Genomic DNA, 12,978 nt, shown 5'->3' on the forward strand with positions numbered 1-12,978 from the left:
CTGTTTTTAAGAGGAGCTCTGAACTTGAGGAGCTCTAGCTCTTCCAGGGCAGCTACAGACCTTGTCTTGGACTGACTGTTTTTGTTATTGAAGGAAACAAATAGGATTTGTGTTGTAACAGATTGACAGTATAAAAGGAACACATTCTCCAAGCATTTTTTCATAAAGTAATGCAGAATTGAGCTCTTGGTCTGAAAAATGCATTTGAGGTTCTAGAGAGATGTGCTTGATTTTATTCCTCACAATTTTTTGGCCTATATCTGATTTTCTGTAAGCTACATTTGGCATATTTGAACAACTTCATTCAGAAATTATTTCTCCTGTCCTGTTTCTTTGTATTTAAATGGAAATCCAAGCACTCAGATACTAGGCAATGGAAGATGTTTACCAGTGGCAATATTTTATTTCTTGGCAGAAACTGCAGGCAAATGAAATAATTGTTCTGATAGCTTCTGGAGCTGCTTTTGGAGTGTGTCACACAGTTGATGTAATGATGAGCTGATTCGGCTGCTTTGTCCACCTGGACACACCTTGGCTTTGACTCTTCATTAATCCTGTAGGAAAACAAGTTGCTGTGCCAGTCCCATTCGGTGAGGGACTGTTGCAGATGACTGTTCATTATCAAAAGGGAATGGTATTTTCTCATGGCCATATGGTCTTTGGGATTCCCCTCTGCAACTCTCCAGAAACCCGTTTGTTGCCCTCAGAGATGGTGTATATGGAAGTTGAACATTGGAATTCGGAAAGGGATTGAAAAATTAATAAAAGCGTTACAAAAGAAGTACTTACTCTTAAAAGGAAAGGGACTTGCATATTGATAAGCTTGAAATGAAATAATAAAAAATTCATGATGGTGTATTGTGGACTAAATGGATGTCTTTGTGACTAAATCAAATATGAAACTGGAGCTTAGGATATTGTGTTTCCAACAGAATTCGTTTTCTCCATTTGTTTTACTGGTAACAGAGATCTAATCAAATGTCTGTACAGCACTTGGAGTTATTTTAAAGTTATATTATTAATGTTTCGTTATCAAAATGCTCAAATTAATAAAAAAACCCAGCACAATGACCTTAAACAATGTAAAAGGGAAAAACAGTTTGTCATTGCAATGTGAAGGTCAAGGTAAGTGACAAGATCTCTGCTAGGTATGAATCCTGCTTTCATTATTGTATGTGGGAGGAAGTATTGAAATTTAGCCAATACGCAAAGTGGCTGACATTATGTAGTTGAACGTTTTGAAGAATAAATCAGAAAGGTACAGCGAACATTTTTTTGCTGCCTAAAGCTTATCTTGTTACATTAGGGTTCCCTTGTCTTTCAGGATTATGTATATTGGAGATGCAGACTTCTAGGGGTACACCTGTAATTTTCACAGTTAATTGGGAAACATACTTTCCACAGCCACACAAGTCTATCAAAAGTAATTGATAGTTCCTTCCAGGTAGACCGTTATTTCTCTTTTCTCTTTCTTTTTAATTTCAAAGGGAGTTTCAGTGGAATTGTGGCACTGACTCTGAGAGGAAGAGGTGATAGAAATTGATGCTAAAATGAGAGCAGCTGGCCAGGGATGGTAAAATTTGATGCTTTACAACAGAAAGTTTTGGCACATCCTGTTTTCCCCCCACCATGTTTGTGGCAGAGAAGAGAAAAATGCACAATTTGGTCATATTTTTCAGGCAGCTTGAAGCACATGCGTGCTTCAGGGCTCATGAGGCATCCCCTTGATATCTCAGTGAAATACACTTAAGTATAACACATTTCATTTTGACTGTGAATCTGTTGGCTGAGGCCTGCAAGCCGGCAAAACACCTGGGCACGCAATAAAGTATGCATTCAAGGAATTCAGAATTAATTAAAATATACTGAGTGACCCAGTAACATAATGCTTCACGTGTGCCAGTGTGCTCTACTGAAAATTTCAGTTATGTTTCAGCATGTACAGGCATTTTTTGAATTCTAGTCTGAGAAAACTGGAGATTTTGGCTCACTGTGTAATTCACTTATTGAAAGTAGTCACTTCTAGTGTTTAACAGTGCATGGGCAGCTTAGAGCAGGCTGAAGAGTATCTGACCTAAGGGAATTGCAAAGGGAATTTAGGGAGGCAGGAGGCAATTACCTGAACTGGAATTTGGCCAGGAGATAGGAACTAACATTGCAGTGCTTATTAAACCCTGTGAGTAATGAAGAGCTATCTTTTACTGCCAGGTAGTAATGGATGCTGTTGATCTTGGAACAACTTGATATGATTCACTTTTTTTGGCAAGAGGTGAATGACTGACATTGTCAATAACTATGAAGTACTCACTGGATAAAGCATTTCTTTTGTCTCATGGGCTGCTCTCTGGTAAACTCATTTTCCTCTGTAAAAGCCATGGTTAGAGTACCAAGAAGCCTGTAAAGAGGATTCTGCTTGATTTCATAGGTGAGCAGCCTAATTCTTTGTTGCCAAGAACTTGTTAGGCATTGAAAAATATTTCTGAAAATTGCCAAAAAGGCAGTTTGCAGGTTTTTGGGTTCTTATTCCCAGGATATTTCAAATGATTATAGTGAATCCTTGTATATGATGATACAGTGTATTTATCAAAAGTTATTCCACAATTTCTATAAATAGCCTATTACTATTCCTATAATATATTATAATATTTTTTTTCAATATGAAACCATGACATGTATGTATAATAGATTATAAAATATTTAATCAAAATTCTGAATCCTGCATCTGAGCATATGTATTTAACTTACAGGTTTACGTAATTTTTAGGTTCATCTCCCTCCTTTATTTGAAAATTCTTTCCAAAAAAAATTGAAAAACTCTTGCTTAAGGCATAATGTAGAGCTACTGATTTTTTGTTTGTTTTTAAGTAGAGATGAAATAGAATTATTTCAAAGGCTTACATTTCTCAGAGGACCATTGGGAGCCAGCTGATTTCAAGGAATTCTTTTGGAGACTCTGAGAAATCAAAATTAGCATTGTATGTATGTTGTGCCTCCCCATAAACACTTAGAATAACTAATAAATTTTGCCTGGGGAGGCAATATGGGTTTGTTGATAACCTAAAGATTAGAAATCTTGGTTTCTGTTCCAGTTCAGTTTCCCTCTCTATATCTCTTCTCTCTCATATTTTGCTGCTTTTGTTTAATTAGATTGCCAGACCTTTGGTCAGGGACTACTTTACTATTTTTATATACTGTATAGTATAATGATCTTAACCGTATGCGAGATTCTCAGCACCTTCTAGAATAAATTTCAAGTACTTTAAAACAATTTGAAATTACCGATTTCACCAAGACCCTCATTCAGCAAAGCACTTGACTGTATGGTTCACTTTTAGCCTATGAATTCCACTCTTGATTATTATTGAGACCATTTTAAGGCTTGAATTTAAACACCTGTTGAAGTGCTTTGTAGTGAAATATATGCTAGAACAAAGCTGTTCAGAAATGCATTTATAGACATAGTTTAATTCATTCTAGCTCTATCCCTCTTCTGAGACAGACTGACGTGCTTATGGGGAGGAGCTCAAAGCTCTGCCTCAAATCAGACTTGAGAAATCTAAATAAAAATGAATGAGTTTTTTTTCTTTGAAATTTAATAAAGTTTTTTCTTTATATAAGTGCGTGTCTATGAGAGATGTAGTTAGTTGCAGTGAATTTCGCTGGCACAGAGAAAAACCTCTAAGAGGTATGATAATACAATGTCTCCATGTTTTAGTCCACTAGTCAGCCGTTTGCACCTAGTGTTTGAATGTTGAGGCTATCGTTTAGGCTGGCATTTGAAATCAACATTTTGCTGAATTTTTTTCATTTTTAAGTGCAGATGTAAGAGCTAGTTAGTAAGAAAAACACGGAAATAAATCTGGAACGTGGTGTTGTTTGTCAGCTCTGTTGTGACTGGGGTCTTGATGTATTTAAAGAAGGCAACTTGAAGTAAAGAAACCAACGTAGAATTTCAGTGAAACAAAATAGGCAGGTCTTGCTTTGACAAACACATTTTAATTAGAATAATGCTTTGGTTTGTGAGTGTACTTGACTCCTGCACAGCAAATTCCATCTCCACGCCATGTGGTTGTATGAGCAGCAAGTAGTACAGGCAGTGAATATGATTTAGTGTAAACCCCCAAACAAATATCCCCTCTTTGCATTTATGTATTTCCTTTCACTCAAGGATTTTGTTATACTTTACAGACCGCAGATAGATGTGGAAGGCCCCCTTGGAAGCCCTGAACAAAACAATAACAGAGAAGGATGGGCTGGCTTTCCTTGCTGGTGAATAGCAGAGCTGGGAGCAAGACGTGGAGCTGTGACTTATGGCCACATGTTTTAAGCATTTTGAACTTGATCTAAAATATGTTAAAGCCAATGCTGTAGTTTCATTCTCCGGCTGCTTTTAATAGTCTTTGACTAGTTAATTGAAGTCAATGGGAAAGCACGAGCTGAATCCAAGTCCTCTGGATTTAGCCAGTCTCGCTTTCCCTTCAATACTGCCAAAGTCTGCCAGACTTTGACCATTTTGCCCGTCCAGTCAGCCAGCTATGGCTTAAGGTCTTTTCAGTTTAAAGGCATTTTTTTTTGTTTTATTTTGTGGTTTGTTTTTTTTTTTTTCCCCTTCCTGCTATCAATTTTATCTTCATTTTAAGGGTCTTGATTTACCTGGAATAAAGCTCCATTCTTCGCAACTTTCTTCCTAATGCAGAATTTCATTCCTAATGCAGAATGCTATCAGGGAGATGTGTTAAATTTTATTGCAGCATTTCATAAATGGAATGCTGCTTATTCAAGAAAACCCATTTCAGCCAGCTAAGTGAAAATAAATAGAAAGATATGCATTATTTACGGGACATAATGTGAGTAAGTAGGCTGCATGCACAAATACCAGATGAAAAACCAGCAGATGTTGCTAGGAAAATGGCTGTTGTGGAAAAAAGCTTGTCTTCAGGCACACATGCTGTATATGTGTATATATACTTAAAAATTAAGTTAAAAATCAGAGGTAAATCAGTTTTTCACAGTAATTGTCATCCCCACACTTAACTCTGAGAAGCTGGAGACACTGGCATTCGCTCCCTTCAGCAGTAAGATTACATCTTGATTGCCACCTTCTTTCTTTACGTAAACGGCAGAAAGAGATTAACCTGTTTAATTAGGAGATCACTTTCCATGCTGGCTAAGGCTTTTGCTTGTTTTTCCTAGCTGGTATTTCCATCCGCCCCAGAAAATGATGAGCAGACAGCATGGCGTGCATAATGCTGGCAAGTAGGACTCAGCCAGGCAAACTCTTCCTCACACCCACATGTATTATACACCTCAAATGATGTTGCAGGGTTAATTCTGATCAAAATGACATTTTTTTTCTTCATGCGGACTTAATGACTTCCAAAAATCGCCCCAGTTATATCTACCTTCCTAGAGATAACCTGTCGTCTTGGATGTAGAGTGCGTTATGTCATTGTCAGCTGTCTCAAGTTAATTAGGATGGATAATCTAGGGCATTAGAAGCTACCAACATTTCTGAGAAGTCAAACAGACAGAGTTGGGGAGCAAAAGGACAGAGCTTTTCTGCAAAGGAAAGGAAGACGGGAGCAAGGGTGACAACTCTGCATTCAGGGAAAGGCTTCTTACAGGTCTTTTTGTATCAGTCCGATCGCAGGTTACACAGCATGCCATAGCAGAGCAGCCTTGAGGGCAGTCTTCAGATATTCAGGTTTTCTGAAGCTTTTCTGACCTTACCAGAACTTTCTCTGTTAGTAGAAAGCAGCCAGGAACGTTGCAGGCTCTAGTCACAAGACAAGGGATGTGATGCTCGTGACTCCTCCATGGTCCAAGATGAAAGATTTTATGTTATTAGCTCACTTAGGCTTTCTGTGAGAACTCAAAATTAAGAAGATGGGATAAAAATATTAAAAATACTGAATGAAATATTAGGCTGATTTTTATTCTACCAAGACCCATTTTACCCATGATCTGACAACAGGACAGATTTGTTTGTATCTGTGCCCTGTGCGTCTGACCCAAAGCCAAAAGCTGCCATTGATCCTGCATCATGCCGGAGGACTCAGAGAAAAGAGAAATCCGGCTATGCTTGTGAAGAAAAAGAAGCAGAGTAGATCACATTTCTCTGCATATATCTGAACAAACTCAAGGTTTCTGTTGATAAATACATTGTAGCCCCTGTAAGGAACATTTATAATATACCATAAATATAAATGAGTTCTGGGATGAAGAGACACTATCTTGGAAGATGAATCGTGAAAGCATTTTTTTCATACACAGGGGAAAGCTGTATAATTGTGTCAGTTAATTCATAATAAGAAAATTCTTACAGTGTCCTTCCCCGAGTAAGCTACTAAAGAAGCTAGGACCTGGGGAAACAGTGCTTTACCTGATAAATTGGCTTCACGTGACACGAATGAGAACTGTTAACAGTTTGCTGATTATGTCGTGGGACAGTAAAATGATAGTTCATTAATAAAAACAAGCATACAGTAGTCTTAAATCTTAGACAAGAATCCTTCTGATTAAGATATAAGCTGTTGATAGTTGCATGTTTTTCTTAGTAAATGATGATTTGTGAATGAACTACCTTTTGATAGGAAAGTTCAGAACAAGCACTTCAAACTCCTCAGCTTTAAAAATGCTGAACATTTCAAATGGAGATGGTTTGTTTTTAATCAGTATTGCAAAACAAAGCACTCTGCAAAGAGCTACAGCATTTGAATTTAAGCATTTTTAGCATAGTATGTCAGGCCTATCTATTATACTACAATATATTGATTTGCCTCCTCTTTTGACATTGAAATTGGTGTTGAGGTGCAGAGTTTCCCCTGAGACTGAAATTCTGTTTTCTAGATAACTCTAAATGGATCTGCTTCTCTTCTGTACTGGTTTGATTTCTTAATTTTTAATGCAATTACTCTTGATTTATACCACTAAATGAGAAGGTGGGTTTTTTTAAACCAACAAACATGAGCCACCTGGGTTTTCTTAATTGCCAAAATGAGTTGTTCACATATGCCTGCTTTATATGTGATGGGATTATTTTATTTAATGCCCAGGTTTCCATTCAACAGGGGGAGGAGTGTTTGTGGTGCTGGTGCCAGCTGAAGTGATTTATCAGTATACTGCTGTGCAGTGTTGCGTGAATTTTCTAACTCTGCTAATAAGCCATGCCTTTTACTAGCATCTTTAAAAGCCAGCATCTTTGTGCCTTCCTTTCCTCCGTTTGTGAACTGGCTTGAATGGGTACCTCAGCACTCTCAATGTAGATATGTAATGGATAATTCTGTTTTACTCAGGTTCTTGAAGTACACTTTAAATTTTAGGTTTGGGATAGATAGAAGAGATCCTGCTACAGTGAAGGCACAGTGGCTATAAGAAACCTCTTGAATGTTTTCCATTGCAAGGTCCAGTATGTTCCTGTTAATCCTGTGTGTGTGAGACAAGAGATTACAAACAAGGCATAAGAGAAAAATTGTTTTAATTTGTGCATCTTTCAACGAGCATTGTACAAAGATTTGGAGTTGCTCTGTTTGGAAGATGGAGAGAACTAAATCTGAGTCCTGTAAGGTCATTCTATATGTTCATAACTATTTTACCCTTACTAAAAGAGGACCTAATTAAAATAATATTTTAATCTTATTTCATTGACTTCCACTATCTTTAGTCTTGTATGTACACCCAGAATGAATATAAAGTTAGATAAGGGTTCTTTATCCCACTTGCTTTTCATCTGGTGTAACAATTTGTTCCTGAGCAACACCAGAGTAGAAAGAGCTTCCTTCTTGATATTCCTTGCCTTTCTGGTTCCGTTTCATTGCCATTAAGAACTTTTTGATGGCACCTAAATAATACCACCAAAAAAGGTAAACTGACACTTCTAAAAGGGCATATTTTACACATAAACAGCACACAGTTCACTTTCTGTGTGGTTAAATTTAAGATTTAATAAGGACACTACACATTTATATTGATCTGTTGACTTACAGTGATTTAGTCAAAAGGGTGAGCCTGGCTTCTGTTGAGGACGGCTCTTGCTACTCAGCTGGGTGCAGGGCTGGCCGTTGTGAAAGTGGCGGTGTAGAAGGGTGCAAATGCTGGGAAGCAAGAAATCAAAATCCTCTCAAAAACCATACAGGCTGAATCTAGCTTCTAATATAGGCGTAGACACGATAGCTGCCGAAGACCAGGATTTCCTGAGTCCATTATTTCTCTTAGCTGACTGTCACTTCCAGGTTTTGCTTTAATTGACCATAATTCATAAATGCTGCCTCTTCTTTCATACTTAATTATGTTTCTGTGTTTGAAAAATGGCAATGTTTATTTTAGATCATGGGCCTTTATACTTGTTAATGCAGGCTTTATCTCTGAGGAATGAGCCCTCCCATTTTGCTGTGACCTTGCCTTGAGCCAAGAGGCCAGGTGAAATCTGGGCAGAGCCTCGTGGCATCCCTTGTGCTTCCTGCTATAAGGGATTCTTCTCTTTGCTACCTGGGATTGAGTTGTGTATCTCATCTATTATCCCCTGTGCCCGACTCCTTTCAGGTAAGAGCATTCTGACAAGAAAGTTTACTTCAGCAGCACTTCAAGCTAGTTTTTGTGATGTTCACTTGTATATTACATGTGTTACCAGTGCAGCTGTGGTGCCTGGAGCATCTTGATGTGGTGATGCTTTCAACCCAAACTTTGTGAAGGCTTTATCTTTGCTTTCCAAAGTCATTGCTGTTCCCATCTTTAACACTAGGCTTCTTTTCTTGTTATTACAATGATGATGTTGACTACTAAGAAATAGTAGTGTTATATTATTACTTGCCCTTTTCCTTTTGTATATAACTTGTCTGTTGGGACTTTCTAATACTCGTATTGGATACATCAACAAATAAAAATTTCTGGACAAATGAAATGTTAATAAGTCCTTGTTATAGCTGTCAAGAGAAGCAACACTAATTTAATAATGCATGATGGTTCACTGATAAAAATCACTGATCCAGTCCATAAAGCCTTAAAAACTTACATTCAGGTGCTTGCTCAGGACAAATTAACATGGATTCCTTGTTACAAAAACAGCTAGGCAGGTTTGTGAGCTGCTGCTTTAGTTGCTTAAAGGATATCTTGGTGCAGGTTCTCTCTCATTTCACTTCAGAGATTACTTTCTTTTAAAAAGAAATACCTATTTTTAAAAGTCTTACCTATTAAATTCAATTTAGCTATTAAATTCCTTTGAAATCAAGGGAGAATATTTCCATTAGCTTTAATGGAATGAGAAAGGGAGTGTTGGAAGTGTAAAGAATTCTCAGTGTAGACAGACATAGCAAAATGTGCACAGCTTCTACCAGTAGCGAATGCTGGTTTTTTTTATAATGCAGCTGCAATAGCATAACTTATCATCTGTCTTTATTACCTTCTTCTGCCGGACTCACTGATTTGTGACTGCTTAATGGTTTGAGCTTGCAACAATATCTCATGAACTTGATAAAAATTATCTTCTGTAAGGGTGACTGAGGAAGGGATGAAATAATACGACATACCAGAGTCCTAGAAAAAATCAGGATGTGAAACATAAGTGTTTCATAATGCTTTCATTAATAAGGAGTATTGTCTTCATTAAGCTAGGGAGAAAGCATTGGTTAAGATTTGTTTAGAGTTTTCTTTACAATGTTTAAGTCTGAGCAGCTATTCTTTCTGTTCAGAGATAAATGCATGGTCTGAGAATGAGTCTCCTCTCAGTAGTATGCTGATGTACTGCCGACAAAGAGAGAATGTGCCTGTCATATTTATATCTTGATAAAAATATTTCATGAATCTGAGGGGAGAAGCATGCAGAGTATTTTTATTAGTTTGCATATATGTGACAAACAGCACAATTTTGGAAAGCCACTTAGCATGCCTTGTAAAATGTTATTTTATTAGCCGTACTTATAGTTTAATACCATCCTGCATTTTTTGCAAATTTGTTACTGTAAAAAATTTTTAGTGTATGAGTTACTAGTTTACATACATTTTCTTACCACTGCTGGGATTTTTCTAACACTTTCTCAATACCTTATTGTGTTGTGTGATAGATCTAGCTGGATAACTTTGCTGCTCATCCCTGCAAAATAACTGTGGAAAGGTCAGAAGGATTTGTCCTCCAAATAATTCCACAGTTTATCTCAGTTTCTATCAAAAGAAGTGTGGTGTATGTGCAATATGAAGGTGAAATCAATGGATCTTTTACATATTATCTCTCAAATCTGTTGCGAATCCTTAAATAGAAGAATATAGCTCCAGAATTTAGCTTCTTAGGCAGACTTCCATCCAGTTTTGCCTATGTATTTTTTAGTACTTTTTTTTGTCACAGTCTACTGAAATGAGTTCACTGCACGTTACCTTCTTTGCCTGCACTAAGTGGGATTTAAATTGTCATTCTTGGTATGTAAATTGTCACTGGAGGTGAGGACATTTGCAGTCATCTGTGTTGGCCTGGTAACGTTCTCTGTTGTGTGGGTACCTGCTGAGGTGGCCCTATGCCCCTGTTAATCGTAGGGCAGCCATTTGGGACACGTGAAAAGATCTTTATGGCAAATTCTGCCTAAATGGGTTTAGATGTCTTGACTGCAGAGGGGATGTTGGCTTCTTCCAAATTTCTGCCTAAGTTAAGCAGGCCATTAATTTAGGGAAGGCTTTACACAGCTTTGGTGTATTTTCACCACTCCCCTAATCCCACCCTTTGTGCTTCCTTTCAGTGAAAGATCTTTGCATACTAAAATTGCCTTTTTTGGCATTCTTGTCAAACCCTAAGGTTGTAATGAGGTCAGTGGGAATTTAAGCTGCAAAATAAATTATTTATCAACTTTCTCTCCAGATTTGAACAGCTGGATTTTTTTTTTCAAGTAGCATGCACATAAGTCTTAGCACCCTGGAAGTTAGTTTGACAGCAATATAATAATGACAGGTTTGATCCTACCACAACTAAATAACGAGTACAGTGATTTTTGGATCCTTTTTTCATTGGCAACTTTATTGTTCTGCAGCTGCACGAAGAATATAATAGAATTGTTCCATGAAGGTTATAAAGCTTAACCCAAGTTTATTTTCCCATTTCATTTGTGTTAGAAATATAGAAGCTGACCTTGGCTACTATGTCTCCTGAGACTACTTTAGTTGTGCTTGTCTTAAAGGCAAGAGATAAGGACAGAGTCTGCTAAGGTCACCAAGCAGTATATGTGCAAAACACCTGTGTTTGAAATTACAAGACAGGTAATAAATCAACTTAAAAATTGGGGCATTTTGTCGGAGTGAGAAATGTGAGCAAGTTTGGTGAAAAGGTAATCAAACTATTTCATGCTGAAGAATTCTCGAGCCTAAGTAGCTTGTGTATTACATATGTGTACATTCAGATTGCTTTAATCTGGTAGAATAAATACCCAAGTTTGCCAATATCTAGCAATCTACTCTATTTGAACAAATAATCCTAATTGAAGAGAAAGGCGGGTTCAGAACGAAAGGAGTTTCTTCTGGCCTTAATTTATCTGTTTTCGTCAGGGTGAGTGGGGAATAAGGAAGGGTAGAGATGAGTAATTTTTTCCCTCCTTGTCTCTTGGAATTTTACTTCTGCAAAATGATATCTAGGGAGAGACCAAAACGAAGAGCTCAGTTCACAGCTGAATGGCCAGGGGCTGAAACCTGTGGGAATTCAGCATACAAAAATTCCGGAAACAGTCAGTGGTCCATCCACAAGTGCTCAGTGTCTGCATTGAGGCTGGAGCTGGAGACCTCACCTGGAATCCACATCAATTACATTTAAAATTACAACATAAATCTGCTGACCTTAATCCTTGAGTACAGTTATTGAAGCAGAGTCTGGACAATATTTTCTGTACTGAACATAAGAGAAATTGCCTAACAAAAGAAAGAAATAGAAGTTTGTGACATAAGAAGTTCTCTTCTTTCAGTATCTCTCTTGAAGTGGTGCTGCCTAGAATGGTGACATACATCTGGTATGTACACGGTTACTTGGTTTACAGGACCTCTCAGCAGGACATCATCATTTTATGCACGTCTTCCCTGAAGACAGTGAACAAAAAGGTCTTTTTTCCTGGACTCCTGTTCATGATGCCGATGTTATTTTGTTTTAATTGTGTCATAGGGAGCAATTTAAATTCAATCTATAGTTAAAAACAGTCAGGTTGACAACAGATTTATTCAGAATGTGCGTAAGAAAATGTTTGCAGGGAGAAAGATAAACTCAATATGATGAATAGAAAGCTGTAAATGGCCTTGAGATTTTCAGTGTTTCTGTTAGTGAGTGTTTGATGGACGACTGCATAGCTGTTATTGATAAGCTTTTTCTTGCAGGTTGGATGAAAGTGTTTTTCCCCCCACACTGAGTCCCTCAAGCTAGTGCTGGCTTCCTTTCCCATGTGCACCACCTGCACTTTTTGTCATGTTGCCCCAGTTTTCTCTCCCATGTTCCACTCCTCTGTTCTGCATCTCCTGGCTTATAAATAATGTCCTGTTGCTGTTAACGTGCTTTTGGCAGAGTATAGCGTTTGGACAGTGCCAGGATATTTATTTATAGCCTTTACCATCCTCTATGAGTTCTGGATGGGTCATTATTTTTTTTCACCCCTCTTCTACACTTGACAAAATGAAGCACCTCAACTGCGCTGATCTGTTTTGGAGCTTGTTTGAGCATCTAAATTTTCCATGCATCTTTGAGATGTCAATACATTAGTGTGGACTACTTGGTTACTTTGAAAGTAATGGAGTGAAACCATCCAAATAGTTATCCTGAAATTGTTGAGTCTCCAGATAGAATAGAGCTGAATTGAAATATCTCTGTGGAACACAAGAAGCTTCCATATTAAAAAATACCAAATTATGGCAACAGAAGGTATATTTTTTTATATATATTTTTTTTTTTAGCCAAGGCTGGAAAAAACATATTATTTGGGTAAGTGTAATTACAATGGAACATCTGTAGCATGAAACTCTTGAGGA

The sequence above is a fragment of the Rissa tridactyla genome, chromosome 3 (assembly GCF_028500815.1).
Source record: "Rissa tridactyla isolate bRisTri1 chromosome 3, bRisTri1.patW.cur.20221130, whole genome shotgun sequence".
In the NCBI taxonomy this organism is placed as follows: domain Eukaryota; kingdom Metazoa; phylum Chordata; class Aves; order Charadriiformes; family Laridae; genus Rissa; species Rissa tridactyla.